This window comes from Microtus oregoni, unplaced genomic scaffold (genome assembly GCF_018167655.1).
Source record: "Microtus oregoni isolate MIOR12 unplaced genomic scaffold, Mior012 000056F_ref0000123, whole genome shotgun sequence".
NCBI classification, from domain to species: Eukaryota; Metazoa; Chordata; class Mammalia; order Rodentia; family Cricetidae; genus Microtus; species Microtus oregoni.
In genome coordinates this window covers 12,309,289-12,327,261 of record NW_024543832.1, presented here as the reverse complement: position 1 = coordinate 12,327,261, position 17,973 = coordinate 12,309,289, and the positions used below count along the sequence as shown (strand labels likewise).

Below are 17,973 nucleotides of genomic sequence, written 5' to 3'. Positions count from 1 at the left end.
TTTATATCGTATCTCCTTTTTTTATTTTTAGGAAGAGATTTACTGTGACCATTATTGTGGAACTCTTTGATACTGCTACAATAGTTAATGCAAGAAAAAGACAAATATTTTTTCCAGTAGTGTATCAACTAGTAAGTTGCTTTAATTCCTGTAAAGTAATCCTAACTAAAATCACTGATTCACAAAACAAATAAATCAATACATGAAAGTAGAAGCAGGATTAGCTGGGGAGGGACGGGATCAGAGAGAGAAAGAGGAAATGTCAAAATGAAGTATATTATTATGCATAACAGGCACAAGCTAATTAAGGACTTCTAATAAGGGGCTAGTGGGATAGCTCATTGGATGCTTCTCCAGAGGACCTAGGTTTGGTTCCCAGTACCCATACAGCCATCTACAGCTCCAATTCCAGGAGATCAACACCCTCTAATGGCCTCTGCAGTTACCAGACATGCACAGGGTGCACAGACATACATGCTGGCAAATATGCCCATACACATAAAAATAGTTTTTAAAAAATTAGTATGAAAAGGAAAATTAATATTAGCTTTGGAAGCAAATCTATGTTTAAATGTATCAGCTCACAAGAAAGAAGCTACACGTACTGTCCCTATTCCCTATGTAACAGAGCTCAAAGAACAGGAAGCTGAAGCCTAATTTTCTACCATGACTTAAGAAGCGAACCAGTGCTCATTTACGTTTTCTGAGCTTTTCTAATAGTGGGCAATGCTGACATGAAACTACCAGGGTAAATATTTGTTCCTTTTCGGTTTATAAATTTCATGATGGTAAAATTCTGTGTATAGAGCTACTAATTAAAAAGGAGTCTATTTGCCTTGTAAGATGTTTGAGGCTGTGTATTTATTCTACATGAATAAAACGGTACACACAAGAAAGGAATAGAATTAGAAATTTGAACTTTGTTGGTTTGATTTAACAAGTTCCTCTTGGGAATAAAAAGATTTCATTTGTCAAATCTAAGTGAGGCCTTTCAGAGAACTACCTGTGTGAGGACGCAGCAGTGCAGTAAGAATTACCATGTTCTGACCCCAAAAGGCAAGGTGGATACATGTCTGAGGAATGTATTTTAGGGTCACAGCACCATGAAGGTCTCTCACTGCTCCAGGCTGTTTGATATGCCACCCCGGGAACTAGCCAAACAAAACTGATGACCAACCAGCCATGTACATTCGACAGGCACGTGGTGTATATGGGAAATCTCTGTCCCTTCTAATAAAAGTCTGTGATGAACCTGAAAATTAACCCTAAATAAACAAGATCAACTTGAAGTCTCGCGCGCGTGCACACACATACACACACACTACATCTTGAACAGAAAAGTAACACCAAAGACAAGCAAACTTGCTAACTCTGCCCTACCAGACATTCGGTATTTGCTGATTACAAAACCGATGTGGAGGGTGACTATGAAGATGATTGAGAAAAAAAATCCCTGAGGACAACACAGGACAGTCAACAGCAGTCACCCAGCTAAGTTAATCATTTGCCTCCTTAAGACCACAGGTTATCATGACATCAGAGATGTCTTCTACAATAGCCCTGTATCAGGCTTTCCAATTCTCAAGGGCAACTTAAACACATTTTAGGCCCTAGGAGATAATTCACTTGGTAGAGTGTTTGCTTAGCATGGATGAAACCTTGGGTTTGTTTGATACTCAGGACCCTACAAACGAAGCTTAATAGTATTTGACTGTAATTCCACGACAATGGAAGCTAAAAAAGATTGACACAAGAGGATCTTGAGTTTGAGGTCACACCCTATATCAAAAATATTAGAACCTTTATTTATTTATTTATTTATTTTGGTTTTTCGAGACAGGATTTCTCTGTGGTTTTTGGAGCCTGTCCTGGAGTGCTGGGATTAAAGGCGTGCGCCACCACCGGCCGGCTAGAACCTTTATTTAGGAAAACTTGAAACATTAAAAAAGAAAAATAAGGTTGCAAGATTATTATGACAATCATACGTGCTCCTAACTTTCACCTCTACCTCTCTTCAAAGACTGTTGTCTTAATTAAGCCTATTTAAAAAAAAGTCATACACCAATTAGTTGTCCAGTCTGTTCATGCCAAACAGCCCTGAAAACATACATACAAATAACATTATATGTGGATTTAAAAGGCTTTGTGTGTGTGTGTGCGTGTGTGCGTGCACGCACGCAATAACAATGGATGAAAAGAGGTCTTTTAAAAGAAATTGGAGAAGGGTATATGGTAAGGTTCAGAGGGAGAAAAGGGAAGGGATAAATGCTGTAATTAAAATAGAACCTCAAAATGAAAAAAGAGCCGGGCAGGCTCCAAAACCACAGAGAAACTCTGTCTCGAAAAACCAAAAAAAAAAAAAAGAAAAGAAAAAAAAAGAAAAAAAGAAAGAAAGAAAGAAGAAAAAATTTAAAAAGTCTTTGTGGTGATATTTTATTTGTGCTTTAACAAATGAAGCTTGACTGATGATCAGAGTGAGGTGCTGATAGCCACTAGTTAGCCATAGAGGTCAGGTGGTGGTACACACCTTTAATCCTAGCACTCAGGAGGCAGAGGCAGACAGATCTCTCTGGGTTAGAGGCCAGCCTGGGCTACAATGAGATTGATCCAGTCTAAAAGAGAATCAGAGCCAGCCGGTTGTGGCTCACACCTTTAATCTCAGTACTTGGAAGTCACACACCTTTAATCCAAGCACTATAGAGGTGGAGACAGAAAGGGATATGGCTTAGTGGAGAGAGGAATATAAGGTAGGAGAAGACAGGCACTCACAGCATTCAGTCTGAGGACAGGATACCCACTTTGGTCTGAGGATTCCGTAAAGGTAAAAGCTAGTCACTTGCTGCTTTCAGCATTTACTCCTACATCTGACTTGAGGATTTTATTAATAAAACCAATTAGAATTTGCACAACAAGTCTTCATATCCTAAAGGGGTCTTCAAGTGTGCGGCATCTAATATCCAATCCATGAAAGAAACACATTATCTAATTTTCCAAATTTGCAATTTCCTTAATACCAAGTGAGTGAGTACTTGCTGTACATGAAATGCACAGGCCCAGGAGTGTTCAGACTCGCTAGCTTTTGTTTTGGTAGGGGCTGGACTATTGTATACATTCCACCAGTTCAGTTTTGGAGTTTGGAGCACTTCCAGCATTGAGTCTTGAAATAGGGATGCTCAATCTGTACTCCTGTTTAGACACAGCCCCACCCCCCAGTCCCCCATTTTATTTAGCTGTCATGCCTCTCCATGATTTTAAAAATACAAAATCAGGGGCTGGAGAGATGGCTCAGTGGTTAAGAGCATTGCCTGCTCTTCCAAAGGTCCTGAGTTCAATTCCCGGCCACCACATGGTGGCTCACAACCATTTGTAATGAGCTCTGGTGCCCTCTTCTGGCCTGCAGACATACACACAGACAAAATATTGTATACATAAAAAATAAATAAATAAATAAATATTTAGAAAATCCCACTGCATGTACCGGCTTTGTGGGAGCCTAGTCTGTTTGGATGCTCATCTTCCTGGACATGGATGGAGGGGGGAGGACCTCGGACTTCCCACAGGGCAGGGAACCCTGACTGCTCTTTGGACTGGAGAGGGAGGGGGAGGGGCATGGGGGGAGGGGGAGGGGAATGGGAAGTGGGGAGGAGGCGGAAATTTTTAATAATAAAAAAAAAGAAAAGAAAAAAATACAAAATCAGTCATCTTGCCCCCGATCTTGCTTAACTTGCCACTGCACTCCTACTCCACTCTGGTATGGCCACATAAGTTCCTTTTCTCTTCCTCAGACACACTGACTATGCCGTTCCCACCTGGACCCTGGAAACCTTCCAATCCTCCTCAAGGACTCACCCTGAGATTCTGCAGCACATGAAGAAAGCCACACCTTCTCATCACTATCAGTTTCCTTCATGTCACCTAGTACATCATGTATGTGAATTCTATGAACAACATGGTTCAATGCACTGAAGTGAGTGGAGGGAGAATAAAAGGCAGGGGGCAGGGAAGGGGAATGGTCATTCAAACGGCTTCATTCTGAAGGATCCACGCTGGCAAGTGTAGTCCGTGAGCTCCCTTCTCCGCAGGACAGGACAGTACAGTCACACATCAAGTTTAACATCCATCCTCAAGTAAGGTGCCAGGATTACTAAGAGGTTTATTAGCACCCTAGAACAAAGAATTTCAGAATGCTGGGGAAGAGAGCTCCTAATCCCTAAAGAGGAAACCTGGAGTTACACAGAAAGGCCAGATCTGGCTTCAGAAAACACAATTTAACAATGTGGCCTTGGAACCCTGATTGCTTTTGGGCTGAGGAGGGAGGGGGACTTGATTGGGGGAGGGAAATGGGAGGCGGTGGCGGGGAAGAGACAGAAATCTTTAATAAATAAACAAACAAACAATGTGGCCTTGACTGCCAGCAGGACTCAATTTCCTCTTACTTCAGTGGGAATAATGCCCACCCGTCCCCGTCCCCTTTGGCTCATCATTTGGCAGTTATTTTGTGGAGAAAGGACAAGAGGCTCCTGAGATGTGAGGAGGAAGCAAACCAGGTGCACAGATAAACATCAGGAACTACTCCTCCACGTCAATCACTAACAAGTCAGATTGTGTGCCCTTCCCAATCAGCCAGCGTGGACTCAGAGTAGCTCACAATAAGTGAGTGGCACACTAGTAGTCTAAAGATGGCAACTGCTGCTGTAGGGGACACAGGCACTCCAAACATTGCAACACTTGCAGCACAGACTACATGGCTAGTTGTGGGATTCTGAACAAGCACTGGCTTAGCACATGACCGAAGGCCTTTTCAACTCGGAGATTTTAAAAACTGAATTAAATTGGGGCTGGAGAGAGGGCAGTTGCCATCTTTAGACTACTAGTGTGCCACTCACTTATTGTGAGCTACTCTGAGTCCACGCTGGCTGATTGGGAAGGGCACACAATCTGACTTGTTAGTGACTGACGTGGAGGAGTAGTTCCTGATGTTTATCTGTGCACCTGGCTCAGTAATTAAGAACACTTGCTGTTCTTGCAGAGGACCCAAGTTCGGTTCCCAGTACCCACCCGAAGGCTAACAACTGCCTGTAATACCAGCTTCAGGATCTTGGATGCCCTCTTCTGACCTCCTGGGCACCAGGTTCACATGTGGTTTTATATATGCATACATAAGCATGCAGGCAAAACTGAAACGCCTTTTTCAACAAACAACTGATCTTAAACAAAATGAAAACTTTCAAATGGATCCATTTAAAAGCAGCTGCTATCCGACGGGGAGACACACCATGTCTCAGAAGATCCTGCTGTCACTCATCCTAATTGAGACATGGAGAAAACAAATTGAAACACTACCCAACTTTTAAACATGTAAACCAAAGTATGCTCTTGGGGATTTCAATTTTAGGCCTCATGTTAAAAAATCTCCGTACATTAACTCTGACAGCATATCAGAAAACAAGACATATGTCTCCTGATCACCCTAAATACAACCGCCAAAAATCATCCAAGTTTGACAAAAAAAATGTGTCTAGCTCTTTCTAAATAAGCCAGCAAATAACACAACAACTTGTATTCATACAAGAGGCCAAAAAGTCCTTTTCTTCATGGGGGAGGGAGCTTAAGAGGCAAAACAATCAGACACATGGGAATGTAAGGGCAGGCTGTAAAGAGAACTAAAAATATATGGTATAGTATGTTGTTATCTGTAATAACAGGCCCTAATAGAGCAAGTGTGGGAATACCTCCATACTGGGTGTGGGGGGGGGTGCCTAAAAGGACCAGGAGTTTCAAGAGTTAAGGTCAGAATGGGCTCACCTCCAAAAATGCAAAATTACACTTAAAATAGAAAATAGTTATACAATACCATTGTAATTTTGCTCAAAACAGAATGTTCATCAGCTACATGTATTCTTTGACTATACTTGTACAAAGAACATGAGTACAGATAAATCTAGAAGAGAATAAGCAAATATAAAATATGTGGTAAGAAAAACAGTTGGTCAAACAGTGTCTGCCACTCCAGGATTTGGGGGAGGGCACAGTGAGTAAACATACTTGACCTACAAGCAAGAAGACCAAGTCTAGGTCTCCAAAACCCAGGAGAAGTCAGGTATGGTTGTACCAGGGTTTGGCCATCATCTCAAGGCTCCTGCAGTAGGATGGAAGGTGGAGATGGGACGATAGTCAGAGCTTACTGGCTAGAGAGCCCAGACACAAAGCAGTTAGCAAGAGACTATGTAGAAGGTGAGGACTGAGACCTGAGCTTGTCTCTGACCTCTGTATGTCCACCATGGCATGCATGAGCACATACACACATGCACTTCTCAATATGTTATAGTTTTCACCACGAGTAAGACTAACATGGACGTGGATTCTGAAGCCCTGAAGGAGAGCTTAGTTTGATTCCAACAGTGTGATCGTGAAGGAAGGCTGATGTTAACACAGCAGCAGGGCAGTAAGAAGCGTGAGTCTTGGACTCTGAGAACCCTGGATTCCATATGCCCAGCCCTAATTAGCATGTAATACTAGACAGCTACTGAGCCACCCTAGGGAGACGTTCTCTTGCCTTTAAAGCAGAGCTAATAAGCCCTACCTGAAAGTTATGAGAATACAATAAAAAAATATGTAAAAGACACCAAAATAAATAAATAAATCAAAAACAAAAATAAAAAATAAAAAAGAGACCAATTCCCCTGCCTAGAAGAATGTGTGCTTAATAAATACATTCAGATAGGATCATGACTAGCGGATACCTCTGGAGAAGGTAGACTTCCAATCCAAGGCGTAAGAAAGAAATGAGCAAACAGGATAGATGAATGTTCCTCTTTAAACACCACAGAGTAGTTTCTCTGTGGCAACAACCAGGCCACCCCATTTTCTACGTGGTCACCTACAATATGCTCTAAAGAACCAAATAAATCATTTACAGAAAAATTCTCCTAGAAGGGCACTAAGTCATTCAATTTCAGCTGTAAGAATAATAATAATAATAATAATAATAATAATAATAATAATAATAAATCCTCCTTACTTTAAGAATGAGGTTCCCAAGCATTCGGAGGCTAAGGCTGGATTATCTTTAGCTTGAGGGCAGTCTAGTGTATAAGGCAAGACCTTGTTTCAAAAAGGAAGAAGAAAGAAGAGGAAAAGGAGGAGGAGAAGCAGCAGCAGCAGCCTCCTGAAATAGTTTTCAGACTGAGAAAACTCCATATAAAAGTGACAGACTGCAAGCAAAACAACCCTTCAGCCCAAAGTTCTACAGCTAGAATTTGCAAACAGATGGTAACAGTGAAGCAAGCTTTGAGTTCTAGAATAGTTGATAATAAACTCAAAATAAAAACAATTCCGTTATTCCACCATGATCTTCAACAGAGACTACGATAAAATTAGGATGCTTCTGGCATCAAATATTATGAAAGCATACTGTCTTCAACTTACATTAGGTAAAAGTAATTTTCTCGAACTTAGCAAAATGATAAGTCAATTTTAATTATTCAGTATAATTGAGCAAAAGTAAAAACAATAAACAATTTTTTTTTTGCTGTTGTTCATTCCTTTCCATGAGAACACAAAATAGTGTTAGAAGGGTAAGAACGCTTTCAGCATTGCTTTATTGGACACCTGGATTAGAATGACCACCCTTTCAGACAGTCTTTGTGTTCCCCAAGACCCCCAAGCCACCCCAGCAGCTGCTTACTGACCAACCAGTCTGCAGAATTCAGTGGACGACAAAAGGTTACCTTAATTCAATAAGATAATCGCACACAGTTCCCCACCACCCAGAGTCTTACCATCTGCAAGGCGGCAGAGCCAAATGCCTACAAAACAACTGGCAGTAGGCAGACATGTCCTCATGTCCCTTGTGCCAACCAAACTTCCCTTAGCAACAGTTAAAAAGAAGTTGAACTTTAAAAAAAATTTTTTTAAATCTCAAGATATCATGATCCAAGAACTTGTTAGTAAGTTATTTTGAATGCCACTGAGGTTTACAGGCCAGATGGGAGATATGTTTTATTCAGCTGAGTCTTGTATGGGGATAACAAAACTCAAGGCAGACACGATCTGGATCTTGTCATTGTTCAAGGACCTTCCAAGTAATAGCAGAAACTCAGTAGGTATGTGTATCCATCCACGTGTGAGTGCATGTGTCCACAAGAACTACTTCAAAGCAAGAGTCAGGGACAATGTAGGCTACAACATGACATCTCTACACCCAGACACCACTCAGCTAAACAGTCTATCCATAATTGCTAAAATTACTAAACAATGACAATAATTCAGTGCAGAACCAAACTTACAAAGCGGCACTACAAAATGAGTTCAGTACCGAAGTTTCTTTTCCTAACATTACACTTACACCTGATGTAGAGTGTCCCAAAGAGTGGGATTTCTTCACTGAGTGAAAAGATTGCTTCCTTTTCAGTTCTCCTTCATAGGAGAAAAAGTCTCAGCATAGTAGCAGTATATCCTGAACACCTCTTTACTTCTTGTTAATCTTTGAGAGTAGGCCTTAGGTTCAGAGCCTTGGCAGACAATACTCAATTATAATTCAATAAACTATTTTATTTTTTTTTTATTTTTTTTATGTATACAACATTCCTTCCATGTTTGTTTGCATGCCAGCAGAGGGCACCAGACCTCATTATAGGTGGCTGTAAGCCACCATGTGGTTGCTGGGAATTGAACTCAGGACCTCTGGAAGAGCAGTCAGTGCTCTTACCCTCTGAGCCATCTCTCCAGCCCCCTCAATAAACTATTTTAAATAGTAACATTTACAATTACCTTCTATTTATGGCAAAGAAAACATTACAGACTCATTTTTCTGTAGGTAAAGACAGCGAGGCAATTTAATTTTTTAATTAACGTTATGTGTATATGTGTGCAAGCACTCTCTGTATGTGTGGAGGTTGGAAGATAACTTGCAGGTGTCAGCTCTGCCCTTCTCATATCATATGGATTCCAGGTATCAAATTCTTCCTCAAGCTTGGTAGCAAGTGCCTTTTTACCTGCTGAGCAGTACCACCAGCCCCAATTTCATTTTTTAAATACATATTCTAGTTACATCTACTTCCCAATGTGTAGAAAACCCATCGACCCTACAGAACACTTGTAATATAGCAAACTCTCCTAGACCTTTCCCTAGGCTCTCCGGTTAGTCACATTTCTACCTCTTACCATTAAACCTTTACTTCTTATGTGCACACCCATTATTTATTCAAGCTGTATTCTTTGCTGAACCACCTGACAATACACTCCAGACATGCAACACTTCAGCAGGAAGCACTTTAGGGGGCATCTCCTAAAATGCCATCACCACACTGAAGAGCATGCCCACTAATGCCATTAACTTTCCTTAGTGATCTGGTCCAAGTTCACAGGGACACAATTATCACCCAATCATTGTTCATGTTTTTTTATATGCATGGCTCAGAGGTTAAGGATGTATTTGTAAGCTACCCTAGTTCAGTCACCAGTGCAAATGTGGAGTAGCTTACAAATGCCTCTAACTCTGGCTCTACGGGATCCTATGCCTTTGGTCTTTGTAGGCCCTTATCCTCAAATATGCATAACCCCCACACACATATACAATTAAAATCAAATAAACTTAGCTCTGCATGCTGATATATGCCTTTAATCCCAGCAAGGCCAGGAGATGTAGATTCTGGTCTACATAGAGTTCAGGTCATCCAGGATACATAGTAAGACCCCAAAACTTAAATAATTAAAATTTAAAAATTTAAAGCCATTAGAAAAAATGGGGCAGGGGAGCGGGGAGACCACAAAATGGAAGGCCTGGCTTATAATAAGAAAAAAAAAACCTAGGAATTAGTTTAGTAGCACTTGTTAAAGCGTGTCAGTACACACGACCCACACAGCTATATTCTCAGACTCAGACCAGAAGGATAACGGCGATGGTTATCTGTCTAAAATATATGGGCAAGATGGCACCACGTGTGGGGTTTGCTGCAAATAATGCAGTAAAAGCAGAAAGGGAAACCATGGGGCTCAGGAGCCGGTTGCCATCCTTGACAATGAGCAACACTGCTCTCGATGCCTACTCAAAAATAAAAATCCTTACAGGGAGACATTCTAATTGGAAACATAAAATGGAAAGCTATACCCTTTATTCAACATTAGACTCGTTCCTACAAAAGAGGTCATTCAAACACTGGGGGAAAATAAACAAGCACAGTTATCCACGAAAACAGCAATAAAGGAGTATGGTTTACCAGGTAATAAAACATACTCTGAAGCTACAGATGCTAAAATCCTGTGGCACAGGTGCACAAAAAAGAAAGTGTAAAAATAAACTCAAACATACATGTTTAGTTTATGATAAAGATGGAATTTCATATACAGAAGAATAAGGAGATTATTCAATGAATGGTAATGGGACAGCTGGGCTGCCATCTGAAAAGATAATAAAGTAAAATTGGATTCCTACCTCATTCCTTAGAGTAAAATAAACTACAGATGGATCAAAAGCTCAATAATAAAAAGTGAAAACAGAAAAACATTGGGAGAAAATAAGTGGAATTTGTTTTTCTTGTTATCTTGCAGAACAGGCCAGTGCACAAAATGAAGCTTAGAAGCCATAAAAGAGATGGGATTGTTTTTCAGCAGAGAAATAAAATTAAGTTTAAAGCATATATGCCTTCTAACCTGACCAGTGAATGCAGGGTGCACCCTACAGATGCGTGAAGCATTCATTAATATATACACACGATGGATAGAAAAAGGTATCAACCCACTGGAGTATATTCTTGATTAAAAAGAATATACATTGCCTATATGATTTTTCCGACCTCTAATATCACATGCTCCATTAAACAAACATAAAAAGCTGTCTTCTGTACAGAGTATCTTTGAGAAATCAAAAAAATAGATTGTTAATATTGCTTACTTCTAGGGAGAATGACTGGCTGTCCACAAGACAAAGATGGCTTACTTCCTAGCATCTACCTATCTATTAGTTGCTAATAGTTAATGGGGTTTTTGGTTTAGATTTTTCTGAGATAGGGTTTCTCTGTATAGCCTCGGCTGTCCTGAAACTCTCTCTGTAGACCAGGCTACACCTGTCTCTGCCTCCCAGGTGCTGAGATTAAAGGTGTGTGCCATCACCACCATGAGGCTTCCATTAATGGTTCTGAAAATGCATCATTAGACGAGTTGGTGTGTGTCGTAGAAGGAAGGAACAAAACCAAGGTTTCAAAGTAAGGAAGTACTACCTCTAAGCTATTTATACTCAGCCCCTCAAAATAAAATTTGAAGCACCAATTTCTTTAAAAAAAAAAAAAAAACAAATTAAAATGAGCTGGGTAAGCCAGGCAGTGATGGCATACACCTTTAATTCCAGCACTCAGAAAACAGAGGCAGATGGATCTCTGTGAGTTCAAGGACAGCCTGGTCTACAAGAGCCAGTTCCAAGACAGGTTCCAAAGCAACACAGAGAAACCCTGTCTGGGGGTGGGGAAAAGCTGGGTATAGTGTTGTACACCTGTGATCTCAGCACTTAGGAAGTACAGAAGGACAGGGAATTCAAGGTCAGTCTCAGCTATATGAATCAGCATGGGCAACATTAGACCCTGTCTCAAAATAACTAAAATAATAATAAAATCATAAAAGTGTTGTACTTTGTTAAACATACCAATTGTAACAACAAATTGTTTTGAGTCTTTCCTCTGTGTGTGTGGTGGGGGGTGTGGAGCATGATACTGGGGAATGGACCCAGGGATCTGATCATGTTTGGCAAGTACTCAATCACTGAGTTATATCCTCAGATCTTTTGTTGTGGGATAATGGTCTTGAACCCTATAAAGATTTGTCAGTTGTATTGGTTTCATAAAATGCTGATTGGCCAGGAAGTATAGGCGGGTAGACCAGAACAGGAGAATTCTGACAAGAGGAAAGGCTCAGTCTGCAGTCGTCACTCAGACACAGAGAATTCAAGATGAGAATCCCTCGCTAATAAAAGGTATCAAGCCATGTGGCTAACACAGACAAGAATTATGGGTTAAGACGTAAGAATTAGGTAATAAGAAAGCCTGAGCTACTAGGCCAACCAGTTAATAATTAATGAAGACCTCTATGTGTTTCTTTGGGACTGAACAGTTGCAGGACCGGGTGGGACAGAAAACCTCAGTGGACAATCTTTTTTATTTTAAGACAGAGTTTCAGGCTAGAGAAATGGTTTAATGTTTAAGAGCACTCTTCCAGAGCCCCATTCCCAGCATTCACAATACGTGGCTCAGATCACCTCTAACTATATACCTCCACAGGACTCCAACACCTCTGGTTCCTGTGCATACATGCACACGTGCTCACATACACATGCACACAACTAAAATTGATCTTTTTGGGGGGAGGGGGTCTCATAAGTTCCCAGGATGGCCTTGAACTTGACATCCCCTACCTCAGCCCCCTAAGAAGCTGAGACTACAGGCCTATACCACATGGCTGATGTAGGATGTCCTTCTGTATGTGTTGCTTTTACTGGTTGATAAATTAAGCTGTTTGGGCCAATGGCTTAGAGAGTAAAGCTAGGCAGGAAATCCAAACAGAGATATAGAAAGTAGGGGGAGTAAAGGAGACATCATATAGCTGCCAAGACGCCGGAACCTTACCAATAGGCCACAGTCTAATGGTGATACATAAATTAATAGAAATGGATTATGTAAAAGCTAGCTAGAAATACGCCTAGGCTATTGGCCAAACAGTGCTGTGATTAATATAGTTTCTGTGTTATTATTTGGATCTGGGTGGCTAGGAAACAATCGAGCATCTGTTTACTAAAACTAAAACTCTGATTTTTTTTTTAAATATTTATTTTGTGTGTATGAGTGTTTTGCACACAAGTGTGTATGTGTACCATGTGCATGCCTGGTACCTGCGGAGGTCAGAAGAGTGTGCCAGATCCCCTGGAACTGGAGTTACAGATGACTATCAGCCACCAAGTAGGTATTAGAAACCAAATCCCAGTCCTCCACAAGAGCAACAAGTATTCTTAACCTCTGAGCCATTTCTCCACCCCACTAGAACTCAGATTTTTAAAAGAGGATTTTGAAGCCAATAAGGTCCAGCTTATTGGGTCTTTTATTTTAACAAGGTTTTATTTAGCCTAGGCTAGCCTTAAACCCACCTTATAGCAGATACTAACCTTAAACTCCTGATCTCCTGATTCCGCCTCCTCTACACAGTATTATAGCCACAGAAATTTGGAGCCAGGAGCTAGAGACCCAAAGTCTTATCTATCACCTCCTAACAGACAATGAAAGTAACATTCAGTCCCAGCACTCAGGAGGCAGAGGCAGGTGGATCTTTGTGAGTTTGAGGTCAGCCTGGTCTACAGAGCTAGTTCCAGGACAGGCTCCAAAGCTACAGAGAAACCCTGTCTCGAAAAAACAGAAAGAAAAAAAAAGTAAGTAACACTCAGCCTCCATCTGCCTGGGCCTCAGCTCTCCACACTTCCATTTAGCGTGCCCACCAATGCACAGAGCCCTGATGTGTGAAGTCTATGTTGGTTTTAACGAATCGCTACATAACAATTCTAAACACAGACAGCAGAGCTGACTCAGCACTAAGGGCACTTAGCACTGGATATGGATCCCAGCAACCGTATCATGAGGCTCAAAACTGCTTCTAACTCTAGCTCAAGGGATCTGATAAGGAGACGGTTCAAAAGTTAAAAACACGTGCTGCTCTTGCAGAAGTCCTGGGCTCAGTTCCTAGCATCCCCAAAGCAGATCACAAATATCTGTAATTCCAGATCCATTGGTCTGATACTCTTTTGGTTTATATAGGTATGCACATTGTACACTTATATATGCAAGCTAAATATTCATATTCATAAAATAAAACAAATTAAAAAGATGCCTCAGCAGATAAAAAGTGCCTGCCTTGACACCCAGCACCTACAATGGAGAGGACTGACCCCTCAAAGTTGTACTCTGACCTCTACACATGTATGTGTTGTAGCATGCAATGTACCTACACTCACACACATACATCATCCACATACACAATACTAATAAACTATAAAACTTCCAATTACTCTGAGGATGAAGATCACCATATTAGTCACTTAAGAAGGATTCACAGTTGTGCATCTTGACATGTTTCAACTGGCTCTTTTGTTACCATTTAAACATGGTTTCTTTCTCTAACTCCCACAGGGCCCAGCATGATGTGGACAGATGCGGTGAGCAGATGCACTACCGGCAGCCTGAGCACCGAGAGTCACGTGCCAGCTCCGGCACTGCCCATGTAGAGGTCACCCCTTCCTTTGGTCTGCTTATTTCTCTCTAAGATTTGCCTATAACAAATCTCATGGCCACTCAGGGGTCATGTAATATTATTTTGTAACTTCCTTGTTTTTTTGATTTTTGAGACAGGGTCTCTCTGAGTAGCCCTGACTGTCCTGGAACTCCCTCAGTAGATTAGGTTTGCCTGGAACTTAGAAATCTGCCTGCCTCTGCCTCTGCCTCCCCAGTGCTGGGGTTAAAGGCATCTGTCACCACACCTGGCTTTATCTGCATTCCTAAAAATATTACAGTGTGTCTAAATGAGTATCTCCTTGAATGGTTTCTAAGATCGCCAAATATAATGTGAACTACTAAGCACACACACTTGATAAGCACAAATACAGTGTTTCAACCACGCCTGTTTGCTTTCATTGAATGTCATAGACTAGGTAGTTAATTTAAAAATGGTCACCCACCCTGCTTAAGCATTCCCACCGTGTCCCTGCTCTGCACTAGGACTACCTCCTGCTGCAGCCCCTTACTTGACCCCAGGGCCTGGGGAGGGAGGCAGTGTGCCAGGGCCAGGCGCTCCAATTCAGGAGACATGTCAGCCCTCTTGGGGCAGCAAGCTTCGAGCCTGGGACCAGGTGTCACACAGGAAGTGCCTTCTGTTCTTCTTGCCATGTCCGCTTTAATAGGGCCTCAGCGAAGGCCGGGAACAGTTTTGTTACTGAACTTTGCTCAGTTAATTCACTTGAGAAACTAACCACTTTTACTTTCTGCCTAGAACAATGTACACATAGGAGAGAAAGCTGTCATGCTCCCAAAGTGCCTTGTTTTCTCTGATATAAATATATTTATAGGGACATACTCCAATAGGTTCTTGGGTGTGTTTCCCACATCAAGATTTTGTGAGCTAATATATACTGTCTGTAAATAGACCCCTTTCCCCTAAAGGTGGGGAAGGGGATCTGACAGGTGGAATAAAGCCACCATCACAGTGGCGAAAGAGCATCCACAAGCCGTGCACTGCTGACGCACACCTTTCATCCCAGCACTTGGGAGGCAGAGGCAGGCAGGCCTGTGAGTTCAAGCCCAGTGTGGTCTACAGAGCGAGTTCCAGGACAGCCAGGACTGTTGTTACACAGGGAAGCCCGAACAGCCGCCCCCCCAAAAAAAGGATGTGTATGACAATGTTTCAGGTAGATTAGGCTGGCCTTGGGCTTGCTAAATAGCTGAAACTGGCCTTGAACTCCTGATCCTCTTGCCTCAACCTCCCACGAGCAGGAATTGTAGGCCTGTCGCGCCTGGCCAGGACAACCAGTTTTTTTTTTCCAAGTCTGGTTTCTTTTGCTTCTGTTGGGCTCATTGTGTGAGCCATGTTTGTGCTCCAGTGACCTGAAAGTTCCATGTAACTTCTATGTATGCACATGAATAGTTTAAATGTTAGCATTTTCAATAATTTGATAAATTCTTCATAGCCACTCAGTCACCTCTGCTAAAAAAATAAAATAAAATAAATAAAAATAAAAATGGTCACCCACACAAATAATGGACTTCAGGAGGACTGGGAATTTTTTCACAGGAGATACATGAGTATTAAAAAAAAAAACTAAAAAGTATTGCATTCAGTCATAACTATTTCGTTTTGCTCTGAATTTTTGAAATGCTTACAAAATACATCCAATTTGCACCTGATCAGTGTTCTCCAAGCTGCCTGCAGGCTTGTGTTCATACATTAGTAAGATTTATTGCTAACCCACACCATGCTAAATTGAAATCAAGATACTACACAATTTTCCAATACAGCGGTGATTTTATAAGCTAGCATAAATGCTTTGGGGGGATGTAATTATTAGTATCGTGTTGTATTTGAGTAGCCAGTGGAAAATGAGATAAGCTGGAAGGTTTCAGGAGGTCAGAGCTCATCAGATGGGAAGATCATAGCTTTTATCAGTTCTGGAAAGCACGTTGGTAGGCTGGTACTAAACAGCTGTTAGTCTTCAACTGGCAGCATTTGGGATTTCCAAAGCAACAACTGGGGAAGGTGCAGCTGCACTGGGAAAGAAAGGGGGACTCCAGCCCCTGCCACCACCCCACTTTATTTGCTGTTTACTTCTCCAAAATTTTCCAAAGAACAAAAACACAGACACCTGTGTGGTTTCTTTTCCGACTGTTCAGAGTCCTTGACTGAGAGGGCTTAAGGTTGAAATAACAGACATAAAATGCTTCAGAAATTGCTTAGTCTCTAAAATGTCACTGAAAACTGGGCACAGTAGCACGCACCATTGATCCCTGCTCTCTGGAGGCAGAGGCAAGTAGAGCTCTGCAAGTTCCGGGCCAGCCAGATCTACATACCTGGTTTATACAGGCCAGTCAGAGCCAACAGTGAGACACTGTCTCAAAAATGAAGTTTCTGAGCCTGACGATGATAGTGCACACCTTTAACCCCAGCACTCAGGAGGCAGAGGCAGGTGGATTTCTGTTAGTTCAAAACCAGCCTGGTCTACAAAGTGAGTTCCAGAACAGGCTCCAAAACTACTACAGAGAAACCCTGTCCGGGGGAGGCGGGGAAGGCGGGGTGGGGGGGGGGGGGGAGTGGATTCTGAAAAGCCAGTCTTATTAAGTTGTTTACCTGCTGAGACAGCTCAGGTGGTGAACCGGTTATGTGAAAACCTGAGTTTGATCCCTGGGTTCCACCATGCAGATTTCTGTGCAAGCCACACCCACACACATGCACAATAATAAAAGCTTTTCATTTCTAAAAATAGTTTTTACATATATTTATTTAGTGAGGAATATAGGCATGCATGTGAGGTGAGAGGACAACCTGCAAGAGTAGGTCCTTCCTACCACGTGAGCTCTCAGGCCTGAACTCCAGTCCTAAGGCTTGGCGGCAAGTGCCTTACCTGCTGACACTCCACTAGACTCTTATCTGTTTGATTTTAATGTGTTCTGTGGGTATTCAGCTGAAAGATCCTCTTCAACTTTAAATATATTTCTCAAAAAACATTTTAATTAGATTTTACATCACATGCCTTTAACATGAGCGCTCGGGACACAAAAGCAAGAAGACTACAAGTTCATGGCTAGCTTGGGCTAGAAAACCTATCTCCAAAAACAAAAACTGTTTAAAGTACCCAAAGTCCTACTCTTTAATACTCGGCGCTGGGGTGGGGAGTAGCTCAGTAAGGTGTGTGCTGACCCAGCAAGCAGAGGATCTGAGAGCTGAATTGTTTCCTCAGAGCACTAAAGCTAAGACACGAGGAGTATGAGGTCAAGGCCAGCCTGGGCTACACTTCAGATTCCTGAATACCGGAAGCTGCAGAGTCAGACTGTCTCAAATCCTACTCCAGCCCCCAAATTTTCTAAACTTCACTGGTAAATCCATTTCTTGTTAGTAAAGAGACCAACCAGGGGCAGAAGCCAGCCCTGCTCACACCTTTAGAAATCATCCAGGAACATAGAACTCAAGACCAGCCAACTCTAACTCCTGCAAAATGACCCGTTCTTCTCTAAGCAGATTCTACTGTACTATTCGATCTGAGTCAGGTAAACCACTGTGCAGCAAGCCAGCAACACAATGACCACCCCACAACATCCAGACTTCCTAATGCCCAGAACTTATGTTGTCTTTGTCAACACGGTAACCTTGCAGATAGGAATACGGTCTTAATACTTTATGTGGGCCTTTAACTCTAAAGGGGGTGGTCTTTATTTGTTTGTTTGTTTATTGTTTTGC

At 41.8% G+C, this 17,973-nt stretch overlaps 1 protein-coding gene across 7 annotated transcripts in view; it reads right to left on the bottom strand.

Moving 5' to 3' along the window:
* The window catches only part of Kat6b (lysine acetyltransferase 6B), a 186,548-nt gene that overhangs the window by 142,203 nt on the left and 26,372 nt on the right, over positions 1 to 17,973 (bottom strand). The window lies entirely within an intron of this gene.